General features: G+C 47.4%; 1 long non-coding RNA gene across 2 annotated transcripts in view; it reads right to left on the bottom strand.

Annotated features, from left to right (window-relative positions):
* Nucleotides 1-17,976, bottom strand: part of LOC138300685 (uncharacterized) — a 189,899-nt gene that overhangs the window by 50,025 nt on the left and 121,898 nt on the right. Inside the window, exon 1 of one of the 2 annotated variants that reach the window (XR_011204985.1) lies at nt 6,009-6,493. The exons of the other annotated variant lie outside the window; for it this stretch is intronic. This is a non-coding gene — a long non-coding RNA (uncharacterized lncRNA). Of the gene's footprint in view, nt 1-6,008; nt 6,494-17,976 lie in introns of those variants that run through there. 2 annotated transcript variants of the gene reach the window in all.

The raw sequence follows: 17,976 nt of genomic DNA, 5'->3' as shown, positions 1-17,976 counted from the left end.
GGCACCTGTGTTTTTGGTCCTGGGCTCGGCAGCCCTATATTGAAGCCAACCAAATCCAGACATTTCTGAAAACTAGACACCTGGGTGGAGTCCATTGATAGATAGCTTGTGTGGATTCCCCAAAGTTTTGTTACCCAGCATTCCCTGCAAATGTGAAACGCTGAATAAAAACTCTATTTTTCCTTGCATTTTTGTCACACAAACTAAAGGAATATGTAGGGATCCACAAAATTCCTATCACCCGGTATTTTCCCAGTTGTCCTGATAAAAAAGCTGTACCTGTTCCTAGTGCCTGCATCAGGAATGGATCACCCCAGGGTCAACAGTTGCCCTCATGTAAGGACTACCATTGACCGTTGTATGAGCCATTCCTGTTACCAGCACTAGGCGTACCCACACACGTGAGGTACCATTTTAATCAGGAGACCTGGGGGATTGCTGGGTGGAAGAAAATTTGTGGCTCCCCTCAGATTCCAGAACTTTGTGAGGAAAATGTATTTTACACAAATTTTGAGGTTTGGAAAGGTTACTGGGTAACAGAACCTGGTGAGAGCACCACAAGCCACCCCTTTCTGCATTCCCCTAAGTGTCTAGTTTAAAAAAATGTATAGGTTTGCTAGGTTTCCCTAATAACTTTACAAAAAACGTTTCCCTTTTCATTGCAAAATGTGATGTGTCCATGTTGTGTTTTGGGGTGTTGCCTGTCGCAGGCACTCAGCCTACCCACACAAGTGATGTACCATTTTTATCTGGGGGCTCGGAGGAAGGCTGGGTGGAAGAAGTCTGTGGCTCCCCTCAGATTCCAGAACTTTGCATTGCTGAAATGTAAGGAAAATTTGTTTTTCTAGACAAATTTGGAGGATTGCAAAGGTTTCCGGGTGACAGAACCTGGTAGAGCCCCACAAGTCACCCCATTCTGAATTCCCCTGGGTGTCTAGTTTTCAAAAATATATAGGTTATTTAGGTATCCCTAGGAGCTGACTGAGCGAGAGGCCAAAATTCACAGCTAGGCACTTTGCCAAAATCGAGTCAGTTTTCAGTGGAAAAATGTAATGTGTCCACTTTGGGTTTTTAGGCATTTCCTGTGGCGGGCACTAGGCCTACCCACACAAGTGAGGTACCATTTTTATCTGGAGACTTAGGGAAATGCTGGGTGGAATGGAGTTTGTAGCTCCCCTCAGATGCCAGAACTTTGCATCGCTGAAATGTGAGGAAAAAGTGTTTTTTTGGCCAAAATGTGAGGTTTGTAAAAGGATTCTGGGTGACAGAACCTAGTGAGAGCCCCACAAGTCACCCCATTCTGGATTACCCAAGGTGTCTAGTAGTTCAAAAATGTATAGGCTTCCTAGGTGATGGCTGAGCTAGAAGCCCAAATCTACAGCTAGGCACTTTGCAAAAAACAAATCTGTTTTCCTTGGAAAAAGGTAATGTGTCCAAGTTGTGATTTAGAGCGTTTCCTGTCGCAGGCACTAGGCCTACCCACACAAGTGAGGTACCATTTTTATCTGGAGACTTGGGGGAATAGTAGAACAAGTGCTATTGCCAATTGTCTTTCTCTAAATTTGTGCCTTCCAAATATAAAACAGTGTGCAAGAAATAAGTCATTTTGAGAAATGCCCTGTAATTCATGCACTAGTATGGGTACTGCTGAATTTAGAGATGTGCAAATAACCCCTGATTCAAAACTCCATATCTTGTGCCCATTTGGAAAATACATAGGTTTCCTTGATACCTTTTTCACTCTTTATATGTTACCAAATGAATTGCTGTATACCCTGTATTCCCACCAAAAAAACTAACAAAAAAAAACGTATTTTAGCTGCATTTTGGCTACTTTCTCGGTCTCCTCCAGGGGAACCCACAAACTCCGGGTATCTTTAGAATCCCCAGGATGTTGGAAAAAAGAGAACGCAAATTTGGTTTAGACAGCTGATGTGGACAAAAAGTTATGGAAGCCTAAGTGCACACTACCCTAAATACCCAAAAAAGGGCTCATCACTGGGGGCGAAAAAGCCCAGCAGCTAAACGGTTAACTGATGATCTGATTTACATTTCAGAACGACTTAGGTTTCCTTTATATCCAGTTTTCACATTTTATATTTTACCACATGAACTGCTCTAAACTTGGTACCCAATGAAAAACCATTGTAAAGTGCAGCTCAGTTGCTGGCTTGGGTACCTCAAGTTTTTTGGGATCCTGCAGAGCCTATATATCCCCATGACCAGAAGAGTCTAGCGGATGTACCAGAGCATTGCTTTTGTGAAGCGACCATTGTGACAAGAATTTACAGGTGAAAATGCCACGAATTATTGTTTTTTTTTCTACCAGTTTTTCATATTTCTTTTTTCATTTGAACAGTTACTTTCTGTGGGAAAACCTTGAGAGGTCGACATAATTGACCCCATGCTAAATTCAGAATTTAATCTACTTTTCAGAAATGTATAGGTTTCTGGTATCAAACATGGGTTTTTACACCTGTTTCCACTACTATCTGGAAGTAGGTTGAAAGTACAAAAAAAATCAGGAAAATTAGCTACTCCTTAGAATAATGCCAAAACTGTAGTAAAAAATGTTTTGATACAGCTCGGTGTGTTCCGGAAGGCTGGGAAGTTGGTGATTCTAGCACAGCAAGCCGTCCAATGACGCCATTTTTAGGAAAAAAATATACTTTTTTGCAGAGCATTTCAAAAAGAAAAAAATAGCTACATTTTGGCTATTTTTTCTGCCCCCTTTGGGGAATCGACAAACCATGGGTTCCTTTGGACTTCCAATGGACTGGGGGAAAAAGTCACAAATTTGTCTGGCTACCTTATGTGGAAAAGGTTAAGGAGGCCTAAGCTCAAACTACCCCAGATAGCCAAAAAATTAGCTCGGCACTAGGGTGGAAAAGGCTCAGCTGTTAAGGGGTTAAAGCGTTATTTTATTTTAGGTATTTTCATCTTTATCTTCTTGTCGCCCAGGTCAGGTGTCACCATTTTATCATTGGCATGTGTGCTGTTTGCCAGACTCGATTCGAGTTGTATTTTCTTTTCTAAACTGGGTAAGATACGGAAGCGGTGTTTTCTTTCGCGCAGTTATGTTCCGTGTCATCTTTGCACGTGTAAATATAATTTAAAAAAATACCTTGAAATACACCCAAAAATTATAAATAACGATGGCCTAAAACAAGGAGCCAAACCATGATGCAAGAAAAAAAAAAAATTCTTCCCCTAAGATAAATGCATCAAGCAATACATAGATTTACCAAAAAATAAGCATGATATTGTGAGCGGGGAGAACATATTTAAAAGAAAACATCAAGTGCTGCTGCCGTCTCCTACGATGCTGTTTATCCGTCAGGCGTGCTCTTTTCTGAATGCGGGGATCTGCGGCCTTACACACCCTTATGCCTGACGATCTCCCATGAAAACGAAGCCCCTCGCGCGGTCGATGTAGCATAAACCTCACCCTGGGGGAACCACACCGCCCACCCCGAGCACAACACACTGACAGACCCTCCTGGGATGGGAGAGGAAGGCCAGAAGAAGACCCGCAGTTCTTTATCCGTCCCCTGACACCGTGTTGTATGGTTCATTTACAGCTCTACAGCTCAAGTTTGGTAGCACCTCGTGCACGGCCGGAGTCCGTTCCAGAACACAGAGAGGCCTCGCGCGCGTCCGACACTGCCCCAGAGAGGGTGCAGGCCGTGGACGCTCCTGAGAGCTCCTCCTTTCAACCCTTCAGTGGAGGCCAGTCACCTTCCGTCGGGGCCCAGTGCTCTGTGAGATGGAAGGGAAGGGGCCAATATACCAAATGGCGGATCTGTAAACAGTGACTGTTCCCCTTAACAAACCGCATTTAAGGAAGTGGCGTCAAAATATCATCTGAACTGACATATATATATATTATCCTGCATCTTTATACAGCTGGGGGGCAGCGAGTTTTCCACTCTGTAACTACAAATTTTCTAGAACTAAGCAACGTGAACTAACTAAAAATAAAAATTAAGGGATACAATGAAGCACAATACATTGAAAACGAGCATAATACAACGATATGAGACACATCAAAAGCAAAATATTAAACACTGTGTGCAAAAAAAGCGTACTACATTAAAACATTGTAGATAGATGTAAATAATGATATGAAAATAAAATAATAAATCAAAGTTTGCGGAATAAAAAACGGAGAACAGAGCAAGTTGGAGAAGAACTGTGATAAAGTAAAACCTCGAATGGTAAAATAAAAGACTCCAAATAATAAAACTGAAATACTGCCCAAACAAACCTCTTAAAAGATAATAGTGACAGAAAAATCAGAGATGGGCCTATTATAAAGGGCAAATAGAACATACGCACTAAAACATTTACAAAACAACGATAACTAAAAAAGCTATCAAAAGGCTGGATACAACTCTTTTAAATTAAACGCCTCTCACTGAAATTCACACCCCATTCAATAGCACTAGCACACGAGAGTTAAAGTCACCGCTTAATTAAACACATGGTAACAAATCTAGTGCAACAAAACAGCCAGTGTGTAAAAATCAAACCGCCTGCCTACCCCATTGCCCGTCGAGCTGCACGAGAGGGACAGATCTAAACTTCTTCCCAGCCCATAGCATGTTACCCTTCGTCATGTATTGACGCGCGGCCTGTGGCACTGACAGCTGACAGCAGAGTCAGCCCCTGTGACCTGCTCGCCAGGGTCAGCCTTTCCCGACGAGCAGTAGATGGGACAGTGATCTTTATGCTCCCCCCGTTACACACTTTATGGTCCGCCTGTTTCTCAATAAAGTGACTGAGATATAAATCCTCGTTGACACAGTCGGGTTAAGTTCGTGCATTTAACCAGGCCACTCAGGCGTCCGACAAAGCACTAGACACACTCCCGAGGGCTCCTCCTTTCATCACTACATCAAGGGCCATGCAGAGGCGACTGTACCCCGTCCGGTCCTCTCTGACCCTGAATTCATCCTACCTGCAGAAGCAAAATGGCGGATTTGTGAGATATGATTATGTGCTGTTGTTCGCAAACCACGAGTTTCCTAAACCAATAGTATTGTAAAATTGGGGGAATCGGGGCCTGCAGTGAGCGGGGCTACTGACCGCACCATGTGGAGCCACCACTACCCAAACTAGCAGTAGCGTAGCAAGGATGCAGGAAAGGAAAACTGATCCTTTCATGATGAACAGGTAGTAGATACAGGAATTATCAGGTTGGATGGGCCGCTGAGGGCTCGCCACGGCCTTCGATACGTTCCTCACTTCGGGTACGCTGTCGGGCCTGGACATTTAGATGTGAGTGAGTGCGTATGTGCGTCTGTGAATTATATCTCATTCCATTTACCATTCACGCGCACACCCACTAGTGTGAAAAAAGGGAAACACGTGTGCGGAATATGTCACAACACGGTACTCTCTCGTGCGATAAAAAGTTTTCTACACCTCTAACACCTTTAAAAAAGTCAAGTCAGGCAAAACATCTGCTTCCGTAAGTTACTTTGATATTAAAACAGTTATCATTCTTGTGATACTCGTTACTTCACTATAAAATGGAGTTCCAATTTCGGTGCGCACAAACATGAAGCCAGGTCAATATACCAGTGGTTATAACCACGCGTCCATGTGTGTGGGTAAAACATATCCCAATAGCTCTACAAGAAGTTGACAGGAGAATACAGGCGCCAAGCTCACGTCTTTTCAGATAGTCCTCCCGCCTCTCCCCTGACACAGGCCGCTCGGCACGTAGTGTGCAGAGCACGGTGAGAAGGGGGGGTTAACTGTGATCCTGTGAGAGGGAGGGGGTGAGCCTGCATCACCCAGAATAGAGCGCCAGAGAGGCAGGGAGACGTAGAGAGGGGCGAGATACAGGTGGGTGGGGGGTCTTTCGCATAAGACCCCTGAACCATTACTCACGAGCCGTGCACGGTTCTGAGGTGAACGCGGAGCTGTACCCAGTCTAAGGCGGCGCCACCGTCCGCCCAGGAGAGAGATGGCTAATACAGCCTGAGGGGCGTCACTTCTACCTGGGCTGGGGCGCTGCAGTCTCAGCTCTTCAGTGGGTCTGGGGTCCTCGCCTCCAGGGGGCAGTGCCCGGCAGTGTCCGATGCCGACACTGCAGCCTCCGTGCCTCTTCCGCCCGCCTCCGGCTCCCCGGGCTCTGCCGCCTGCTGCTGCTGTCCGGTCCCGGGTCCGACGCTCTGCTCTCGGGGGTCTCTCCTGCCCTCCTCCAGCATATGGAGGAGGGTGTTGGACGCACTCACCCACTCCTCCCAGAAGCGGCTGCCCTCCCCGAGCTGAGGGTCCTTCTCCATGGGACCCCAACCAGGAGGAGACGGTGGCAACTCAAGAGCTTCCCGAAGTTGAACTATATGACGGGAGGGCGTGTGATCCTGGGCAGAGAGCACTAGCTAAACACTGTTTCGGGCTCCTTGGGGGGAGAGAGACGCGTGTAGGGTACAAGTGCCAGGCCTGCCAGGGCATAGGGGTGGGGGAGGGCTCCCAACTTGTCCCCACCTTCTCTACCCGGCTACTTTGTGCCCCCCTTCCCCCACCCCTAACCCTCATTTTCCTTCGTCCATTCGCTCCTGAAGTCACCCCAGCAACTGCGTGAACCATAGAGATTTGAGAGCGATGTGCGGGGCGGGCACAGGGGAGTGGTTTTATATAATTTATTCAGACACAATCAATAATCATAAGCCCTAAGGGAAGCCGAACCCTTATAACAACACACTAGAAATCCAGTACACGCTTCATGCACTAGTTTATTTGTATCCGGAAGTGGTGGGAATCGAGACATAGCAACAAAGTATCTCGATTTAAAGGAGGAAGCTTCGGTGAATGTCAGTTGCAGTTGCAAATAACGCTAATGCAGTAAGCTCACCGATAATGCTGGCATTCGGGCATCTGTGAAGTAGGTGTTAGATGACGGCGCGGTTTCTTTAACTACTAAATGCATTCGAGGATGGCGAGCCTCTGAGAGCTCGAGCCTGATATATGCCGATAAACTGGCCGATTTGTACAAAGTGTGAAATCAGAAAACCTGGCTGAATAGCTGGTTCCCAGCTTAAATTGTATAACCTTAAGCAACTTTTTAATTTCACTACAGCATTTTTGTCTTCCCTATTGCGTATGAAAGCAGGTCAGTTCGGTATACCAGTTGTACCAAAAACTATTGTGTTTGATTTATTATAACTATAATGTCGCTCTATAATATTATAGGCCAGTTGAACGAGTTACTTACCTTCGGTAACGACTTTTCTGGTGGATACATTAGCTACCTTTGGATTCCTCACCTGATGAATACTCCCATGGCGCCAGCATTTGACGGAAATCTTCTTACTAGTCTCTGCACGTCGACGAGGACGTCACTCTAGCCCACGCGACGCCGTCTGACGTCATACAGGCAATAAGAAGTCCTCGCCGACGTGCCGATGACAGTACCAACATTTTTTACGTGCATGAGAATAATAATAACCCAATGCAATGAAAGAGCAAAGCAACATCTCTTAATATTGTAAATCACACAACATTGCAATAAAATAGCTGTAGATTTAATATAACCTTTTTTTTTTTTTTTTTTTAAACAAATAAATATATTTATACATACGAATCATGTATATACCCAATATATATATAGATTTATATATAAATATACACATATATACAAATATCATACATGCAAAATGTATTGCAACTTTGAAGACCAAAAGGAGCACACTCAAGGATTGCTTCGAGAGACCAAAAAGGCAACGGGGAGGCGGGTGGGACCGTGAGGAATCCACAGGTAGCTAATGTATCCACCAGAAAAGTCGTTACCGAAGGTAAGTAACTCGTTCTTCTGATGGATACAACTACCTGTAGATTCCTCACCTGATGAATAGAGTCCCAAAGCAGTACCACGCCCGGCGGTGGGTGCCTAAATGGTCAAACCAAGAAATCCTGCAGCACTGACCGTGCAAAATGACCGTCCCTTCTGACCTCAGAGTCCAAACAGTAATGTTTCACAAAAGTGTGAAGGGACGACCAAGTTGCGGCCTTGCAGATGTCGACCACAGGAACACCCCTGGCCAAGGCCGAAGAGGCCGACTTAGCTCTGGTGGAGTGAGCTCTAATGCCCTCAGGCGGATCCTTCTTTGCCAAAGAGTAACAGATTTTAATGCAAAGAACAACCCACCTGGAGAGTGTTCTCTTGTGGACTGCCTTTCCTCTCCTCTTGCCCACGTATCCGACAAACAGCTGATCCTCCAGCCTGATATCCTTCATTCTGTCGATATAGAAGCTCAACGCCCTTTTTGGGTCCAGGCGATGTAGTCTTTCTTCCTCCTTTGAAGGATGAGGCGGAGGATAAAACATGGACAAAGTGATTGTCTGAGCCAAATGGAAGGGTGAAACAACCTTCGGAAGGAAAGCAGCCTTGGTCCTCAACACCACCTTATCCCCATAAAACGTTATATAAGGGGGTTTAACCGATAAGGCCTGCAACTCACTCACTCTCCTTGCAGATGTTTTAGCTACCAGGAATACTGTTTTAATAACCAAATACCTTAAGGGGCAAGAATGCATAGGCTCAAAAGGGGACCCCATAAGGAAAGTCAGGACCAAGGACAAATCCCATTGAGGCATAACGAATGGTTTTGGAGGATATTGATTCAGAAGACCTTTCAAGAATCTGAGAACAATAGGGGATTTAAATAACGATGGTTGGTCTGGAAGACAAATGAAGGCTGACAAGGCCGACAAATAACCCTTAATGGTAGCTACTGCACAACCTTTCTGCGCTAGAGACAGTGCAAAAGACAAAACATGTGACAGATGAGCATGTAAGGGATCAATCTGTCTCTCTCCACACCACATAACAAATTTAGACCACCTATTAGCGTAGATAGATTTAGTGGAGTGTCGCCTGGCCGCTAAGATAACATCCACTACATCAGGCGGGAGAGAGAAGGAACTCAGGTTGCCCCGTTCAATCTCCAAGCATGTAGGTGCAGACTCTGGAGGTTGGGGTGTAAAACCTGCCCCTGCGACTGCGAGAGGAGGTCTGCTCTGAGAGGGAGACGGAGCGGAGGGCACAGTGAGAGTTGGAGAAGGTCGGAGTACCATACCCTCCTTGGCCAATCCGGAGCTATTAAGATGACTTGGGCCCGGTCTTGGCGAATTTTCCTCAACACTCGAGGAATCAAGGGTATGGGGGGAAACGCGTAAAGCAACTGGTCGCACCAGGTTATCTGAAACGCGTCCCCCAACGCTCCCTGCATCGGATACTGGAGGCTGCAGAATAACGGGCAATGCGCGTTCTCCCGAGTGGCAAACAGATCTATCCGAGGAAACCCCCACATCTGGAAGATTAAACAGACTTGATCTGGATGGAGACGCCACTCGTGGTCTGCCGAGAATTGGCGACTGAGACTGTCCGCACGTACATTCAAGACCCCGGCCAGATGATTTGCCACCAAGCAAATCTGATGGTCCTTTGCCCAGGACCATAGCCGAAGAGCTTCTCTGCAGAGAAGGTACGACCCTACTCCTCCCTGTTTGTTTATGTACCACATCGTGGTAGTATTGTCGGTCAGGACCTGTACCGACTGACCACGAAGGGATGGGAGGAAGGCCTTGAGAGCCAAACGTACAGCCCGTAACTCCAACAGATTGATATGAAACACCTGTTCCTCTGGAGACCAAAGCCCTTTGATCTCCAGATCCCCCAGATGAGCTCCCCATCCTAGGGTGGAGGCATCCGTTATTACCGTGGCCACTGGTGGCGACTGCGCGAACGGCTTCCCCTGTGAAAGATTGTTGCCCGCAATCCACCACTTCAATTCCACAGCAGCATCTCTGGAGATCTTGACAGTACCTTCTAAATCTCCCTTGTGTTGAGACCACTGCCTTCGGAGGCACCACTGAAGAGCCCTCATGTGCCAGCGAGCATGCGTGACCAACAGAATGCAGGAGGCGAACAGACCGAGCAGATAAAGGACCTTGAGGACTGGAACTACCGCTCCATTTCGAAACATTGGAACCAATTCCTGAATATCTTGAATCCGCTGAGGCGGAGGAAAGGCTCGACTCAATGTTGTATCCAGTACTGCCCCTATGAACAGGAGGCGCTGAGAGGGCTCCAGGTGAGATTTGGGCACGTTCACCGAAAAGCCCAGGTCGAACAACAACTGGGTTGTTGACTGCAGATGATGCGACACAAGCTCCGGGGACTTGGCTTTGATCAACCAGTCGTCCAAGTAAGGGAATACTGCTATCCCCTTCCTTCTGAGCTCCGCCGCAACCACTGACATCACCTTTGTGAAGACTCGAGGTGCTGAAGTAAGACCAAACGGGAGGACCGCAAACTGATAGTGCTGCGACCCTACCACAAACCGGAGATACTTCCTGTGCGACTTGAGTATCGGGATATGAAAGTAAGCATCCTGCAAGTCGACAGACACCATCCAATCTTCCTTGTTCAACGCCAAAAGCACCTGTGCTAGGGTCAGCATCTTGAACTTTTCCTGTTTGAGGAACCAATTCAAGATCCTCAGATCCAGGATTGGTCTCAACTGACCATCCTTTTTGGGAATCAGGAAGTATCTTGAGTAACAACCTCGACCCTTTTCCTGCTCTGGGACCAACTCTACCGCGCCCTTTGAAAGGAGGACTTGAACCTCCTGTTCTAGCAACAGGAGGTGTTCTTCTGAACAATAAGATGGGCGGGGCGGGATGAGGGGCGGGAACTCCCGAAAGGGAAGGGCGTAGCCTTTTCCCACAATGCCGAGAACCCAAGTGTCCGTTGTGATAGACTTCCACTTGTGGAGAAAACGCTGTAATCTTCCCCCTACAGGAGAGGAGTGAGTGGGAAACGGTGGAAGCCTAAGGCTGCTTCCCCTGCTGCACCCCTCCAGAGGACGAGGAAGAGGCAGAGTGCTGTTGAGAGGCTCCTCTGGTACGGACCCCACCCCTCCCCCTCCCTCTAAATGACCTATAGGGGAGGGAAGAGGCGGGTTGCTGGAACCTCCCCCGAAAGGAAGAGGAATAAGAGCCACGCCCAAATCCCCGAAACCTCCTGAAAATTCTAGAAGAGACAGAGGAAGAAGGAGCTTGCAGTCCTAACGATTTGGCTGTGGCTCTGCTCTCCTTAAATCGTTCCAAGGCTGAATCTGCCTTGGCTCCAAACAGTCTGTCCCCATCAAACGGGAGGTCCAGCAGGGTCGACTGCACATCCGCAGAGAACCCTGAGTTTCGGAGCCAGGCCTGTCTTCTTGCCACCACAGCCGTGCCCATCGCCCTGGCCACCGAGTCGGTCGTGTCCAGCCCAGACTGGATAATCTGGGTCGCGGCAGCCTGGGCGTCCGAGACCACATCCAAAAGACCCTGGGGAAGCTCCGTGAATGAAGACGAAATATCATCCATCAGCGCATGGATGTACCTCCCCAGAATGCACGTGGCGTTGGTGGCCTTCAACGCCAAACTGCATGACGAAAATATTTTCTTGGACTGCGCATCCAGTTTCTTGGAGTCTCTGTCTCCAGGCACCGTCGGGAAGGAACCAGGCGCTGACTTTGAGGAACAGGAGGCTTGCACCACCAAGCTCTCCGGCGTAGGGTGTCTAGAGAGAATGCCAGGGTCAGATGGTGCAGCTCGATACCTCCTGGCCACAGCCCTATGAACGGCCGAGGAAGACACCGGCTTCTTCCACACCTCCAACACCGGATCCAGCAAAGCCTCATTAAATGGCAAGAGAGGCTCAGCTGCAGCAGAGGCCGGATGCAATACCTCTGTCAGCAAATTCTGCTTTGCCTCTGCCACCGGCAAAGGCAGGTCCAAAAAGCTCGCTGCCTTCCTCACCACAGCATGAAAGGAAGCAGCCTCCTCCGTATATTCCCCTGGAGATGAAAGGTCCCACTCAGGGGAAGTGTCCAGCCCACTGGCTGTATCCAGACCATGCAGTCCGTCTCCAGAGTCCTCAATCTCTCCCTCCTCTAGGACTCGCTGGTACTCTTGCTCTTCTAAAAGACGGAGAGCACGCCTCCTCGAATGAAGTCTCTCCTCGATACGCGGAGTCGACATGGCCTCCGCCGACGTCGAAGAACGGCGCCGATCTCCAGAAGCATCTGACGCCGCGTCCGGCGCCACAGGCAGCTTCGGCGCCGAGGCAGGAGCCGGAGGACGAGGTCTTGGAGCCGATGGACCAACCGGAGTCACAGGGCAAAATCCTGACTTCGACGGAGGGGCAACCTCCGGGGCCGAAACATCCGAAGCCACCGGAGCGGCCACCGACGCCGGCACCGGCGCCGAGCCCACATTCCCAAAAGGGAGAAAGGGCATAAAGGGTGCCGGCCGAAGAGGCGCAGGATCACCCAACGAAAAGGCCAAGGGCCCCGAAGGACCAGCCGGAGCAGCTCCTGGAGCCATCTGCTGAAAGATGGTATACATCGCATTAAGAAACGCGGTACTATCGGCTCCAGGAGTGGGAAAAGCCGGATACTGGGGTGCCTGGATCGAGGGCGACCCCGACGCCGGCCTCGACGTCTGCGACGCCGGAGAAAACACAAGAGGCTGCACCACCTCAATCACTGACGCCTGACCAGGTGAAGTCGGTGACGCCGGAGAGGGCAACGGCGTCGATGGATGCGGCGTGACCGTGGGGCTGACCTCCCAAGTCCTCCGACGCCGAGCCGAAGGTGACCTCGAACGAGACTCCTTGCTGGAGTGACGTCGTGAGTCTCTACGGCGCCGGGAGTGTCGATGACGCCGGTGAGACCTTGGCGAAGAAGACTTCTTATGATGTTTCTCCTTCTTCTTTGACTTTGCCATGAATAACTTGGCCTCGCGCTCTTTGAGGGCCTTCGGATTCATGTGTTGACATGAATCACAAGTCGAGACGTCGTGGTCGGAGCTCAAACACCATAGACAGTCGGAGTGAGGATCTGTAACTGACATCTTGCCCCCACACTCTCGACAGGGCTTGAAACCCGACTTCCTCTGAGACATTGTTACCGCAGAGAAGACTACGCAGCAGACAATACACTGTAACCACGAAGGTAACAGTAACTCCCTCGAAGATAACCGTTTCGAATGCACGGAAAAAAGGGAACTGTCATCGGCACGTCGGCGAGGACTTCTTATTGCCTGTATGACGTCAGACGGCGTCGCGTGGGCTAGAGTGACGTCCTCGTCGACGTGCAGAGACTAGTAAGAAGATTTCCGTCAAATGCTGGCGCCATGGGAGTATTCATCAGGTGAGGAATCCACAGGTAGTTGTATCCATCAGAAACAGGGATTACATGACAACTGACTTGCTCTCTAACGGTTCATTTTTAAATACTATCACTTTTAACAAGTACCTATAAGTGCAGTGTTATATTTTGACATATTCATGTCAAAGCTTTCACATCTTCAAGAAGTATAAATTGAACTCCGAAGAGAGGTTATCACTTTCCCTCAGGTTTGTTGTGTGATTTACATAGCAAACATTTTCGTGGCTGGGTAGGGGTCCAGACCCTTGGCTCGGCTCTCCCTGATAATTTGTTGGCATGCCCATCTCTAAAATACATGTGATTTCAAAAGTATCAAAAGGCCATCCTTGCATTTTAAATAAGTACCATGTTCTGTGTAGCATTACTGATGGTATGTGAAGAACAGCCTGGCACCTCGAGTCTACGCTAGGCCTGCAGGCTCGAACTCCGTGTATCACAGGACACTGCGGTGGCGTTATGCTGCAAGTAACGAGCTGTCACCACGCGGAAACAATAAGATTTGTTTTAAATCCGACGCCACAACTGAGAGAGAGACGATTAGGCAGTGGCACCCGAATGATTTTGGGGCGCCCCTTTAAAACTGGCGCAGAGGACCACAGCTTCGTACAGCGGGCCTTCCTGTGAACAGGATATGGGCTCTGATGTATACACTAATGGGTGATTTGTCAGAAAGTCAAAAAGGTCCCGAAGCTGGCTACCGACAGAACATTCAGGTTGCGTGCAGGCTCCAAAATGTGCAGAAAGATGGTGGGTGGCCCTGGCTGGCGCTGAAGGCTGCTCAAGACTGGTACGAGCCAGGCTCGGTTCTTGACGGTGTGTCAGTCACTCACAGGACAGCTCTATGGCCCACCCAAGATCCACCCACAAGCAGAAAATCATCTTTTGTTCTTTTTCTTAATGAAAAAAACAATCGCACAGGCCTGCAGCCTCGCTGTGAAAGCCTAATTGTGTAACTTTCAGGTATTACGCCAATGACCTGGGCTAATTCAAGGGCCGTGGGGCACGGATGAGGTCACTGAAGGTGTACTTGAAATATCCCCAAGCTACCAGGACCACAGGCTTCTGCCACGCAGTAATGAAGATGCGAAAGGAGATTTATGGCAGAAACAGTGTAAAGGATTTTGTAATTGCAAGAATGGTGAGAATGTGCATGAAATCAGGATATGTATATATTAGTAGTGGCTTGTTCTATTTGAGTTGTGGTGTGACAGTATTCATGAATTATGGTCAGAGTCACTGGAATTATGCAACTAAGGAAAAACAAATCATGCGGCAGGGTTGACTTAATTAAGTGAGAAGAAATGTCAAATTACACAGCGTAATGCTTTGCATTTTTTTTTTTTATTAATTGCTGCCCACCATTTTGGGCCTGCTTGCAATAAAGTCAACTTCAGAGCTTAAGGGGGGACAACCTGCTTTAGGAAGCCATAATTCGGTTCCATCACAAGACTACAGTTTCAGTGACGTCTGAGCGGAGAGTTCCCTCCCAAAAAAGAGACAATGTCCCTTTCTGATGTGGGTCTATCATTGATGCTTTGTGCTTTTTGATACTATTTTTACCTAAAACTTTAAAAACTCATATCTCTCGTTCTCCTTATTGGAAGTTTGTTGTCTTGGTGTCATTTTGCTTGCTATTATTTTCTCAATTTTTAGAACTTACTGTGGGATTTTTATTAATTGTTGTTTTGACTTTATTTCTATTTTGTTATTGCATAAAGACTTTACACATTGCCCTAAGTTAAGCCTATCTGCTCTACCATCGGTACCAGGGTGTTGAGCCCAGGATAATTTAATTACTTTGAAGGTTCACACTAATGAGAAGTGTGATTATTCATTGAGGTGAGCAGTTGTCCACCCAAAATAATAATCAACTTTTTTACAGATAGCAAGTGCTGTAAGAAAAAAAAAACCTTTGATGACCAACAATCAGTTTGAAAATTCAAACTGCTGAAGTCCAGAAAAACCAAAGGCCACCTTCAGAACTGTGGCTCACTGGGTAACAAATATGATCCAAGACTCTATAATCTTGACAAGAGGAAAACATGATAGGGTACAGAGATGAGAGATGGGGGTTGATTAGATGAGAGCACATGGATTGCAAAGATGAATAAGAAAAAAGAAAGGAAACGGATGAAACAAGAATAAAGAAGTGTTTCAAAGGGAAGAGGAGAAATATGATGGGGTAAACGGGATTGATTAGTGAGGAGTAGGGGATGATGGGTGTCATAAAGTAGAGAAGCTGAAGAAGATGGTGTGAGAGGTGGACGAAATAGAATGAAAAGGGAGCCTGAGGGAGGAGAATGGATGGAGCAGTGTACTGGTCAGCAAAATGAGCGATGAGATAGGGGAAGAGTGAGCATGTACTGAGTTGGTAGTTGATAAGAGGTGAGCAGAGGGAGAGGAATACTGAAGGTGAAGGCAGAGGATGCCACTTGTAAGGAATAGAGATGATGAGAAAGGATATCGGTCACAGAGGAAGGTCATGAGCAAATTGTCATTGGTGGGGAGAGGCCAGAGAAGGAGTGTGTAGAGATTTGAGGATGTTGGTAGAAAGGATATTGATGGACAGGGACAGTGGTGGGTACAGAGAGGGTGATGGGAGAGACTGTTGGGAAAATGGGCAGAAGAGGAAGCATGCCATTCACTATTTTGGTGAGAGTTCAGTTTTGTGGCAGTCGCGGGGGCTTTACATTTTCTCTTTGTTACCCTTAAGATACATCAGTGCAGCATTTGATACCGTCGACTACGACATCCTAGGACATAGACGGAGTGATATAGGAGTAAAAAAGGAGCCCTTAAAATGTCTGCACTCTTTTCTCAAAGACAGATCTTTTCAGATCTGGGATCCCCCCATGCTTCTCAGAGGTTTTGCACCCTTAAATATGGGGTAACACAGGAGCTTGCTTTAAGTCCCATGCTTTTTAACATCCATTTAGAGTCACTGGCTGCTATGGGTAAGGAATTTGTGGTATCCATCTTCTCTTATGCTGATGATACGCAGCTGGGAGTCTCCATACCCCCCAAAAATGGTACTCAGCATTGCTTGGAACCTTGCCTGGAGAAGGTTTCTCAATGAATGGCAAACTGCTCCCTGAAATTAAATGGAGACTAAATCTAGATGCTCATGGTCCGGAATAATGCTTCCCTTTGCAGTCCTGTGACTACATTAAATCGTCCTAAGAGCCTTGGGACCCCTCCTGAGCCTTCAAATCCAATAAAAAAGTCTAGGAATATGGTTGGATAGTTCCCTGTCAACGGAAGCACAGTTAAGAAAAACTGAATTGTACATGTTTTGCTTTTCTAAGAATGCTGCACAAAATACCGGACCTCCTACCTCTTAGATCCAGAAGAATCGTGGTCAAGGCATTCATTTTGTCACGCCTGAACTATGGAAATTCTTTGTATATAGGCTCCCCTAAATCAGTTCTAAAGAGACTTCAGGTGGTCCCAAATGCTGCGTCAAGGACCAATTTTAAGTTACCTAAGCAGGTCTCAGTGAAAGGGGCTCTGGCTTTGTTGCACTGGCTCCCGGTTGTGGAAAGACTAAAATTTAAGGTGCTGTGTATCACTTACAGAGCAGTCAACCAGAAGGGGCCAAAGCTGATTACGGATCTTCTTACTCTGTGCACTCCCAATACGACGCTAAGGTCCTCCATCACTGGCCTGCTGATCGCCCCCTGGATTCAGAGAGCCAGATGGGGATGAAGATCATTCTCTTATATGTCCCCTAAACTGTGGAATGCCTTGCAGAGTGGACTGAGAATGGAATGGAATGAAATTATTTTTAGGAGACACCTTAAAACCTGGTTTTGGCCAATTTGTTTAAATGCAGCCAACAGGATTGTCTATGCTTACTTTCACAGAGCGAGGAAGCCTCTGGGCCGTGTGCTCTATAAATCCCTATAAGATAAGATAAGAGAGAGAAGAGTGAATGAGGTGGAAACAGAAAGGTAAAGTGGAGTGTGACTAAGTTGACAAACAGTGAGAGGATGGCTAGGTCAGGAGAGCGAGAAAGTAGGATAAGCCAGAAAGAAAAGAGGGTGACCTGAGAGAAATATGAGGGTGAAGTGGAGAAAGAGAAAGGCACAGCATGGAAACAGGTGGATAAGGTGGAGAGAGAGTAGAGTGAGGTGAACTGAGTGAGGTGGGAGGAAGTAGACAGTGAGGTGACTGAGACAATAGGGTGAAGTGGACAGAAAGGAGAGTGAAGTCTAGAGAGAGAGAGAGAGGTGGGGGGTGACACTGAGGAAAAGGAGAGTGTGGTGGAAATAGTAGAAGAGGTCAAGCCCATAAGTTTAAGCCTCTAGAAATACACAGTTAAAGCTAGTAGAAAGAACCCAGCAGTAGGTATGGTATGCAGCTCACATCCTTACAAGACCATCCAGCATGGCCAGAGCCACCCCACCAGCACCTGGAATACTTCGAACAAACGTACTCATCCTTATGGTCTACCCATTCTTTATCTTGGCCCTCCCAGATCTCAAATCCTGAAGCCCGGCCTGGAACAAGCTCAGTACACCACAGAGAGGTGCAACAACCTGACTTAAGTTGACCGCTGTTCATAATTTGTTCCTGGCATATGCCCGCTGATTCTTCAGAGAAAAGATGTCTTACTGGGGTTTGGAGAAGAACAAAATGTGCATTTTTTGAGGTGATATTTCCTAAAGCTAACCATGAAATCTGTATGGGAAAGTCATCAGAGGGATAGTGGCATAACCAAAAATGACAGGGCCCCCTGCAGAGT

Source organism: Pleurodeles waltl, chromosome 1_2, assembly GCF_031143425.1.
Source record: "Pleurodeles waltl isolate 20211129_DDA chromosome 1_2, aPleWal1.hap1.20221129, whole genome shotgun sequence".
Classification (NCBI taxonomy): Eukaryota; Metazoa; Chordata; class Amphibia; order Caudata; family Salamandridae; genus Pleurodeles; species Pleurodeles waltl.
Note: the sequence above shows the minus strand (reverse complement) of the source record. Positions and strands in the feature narration are given on the sequence as shown.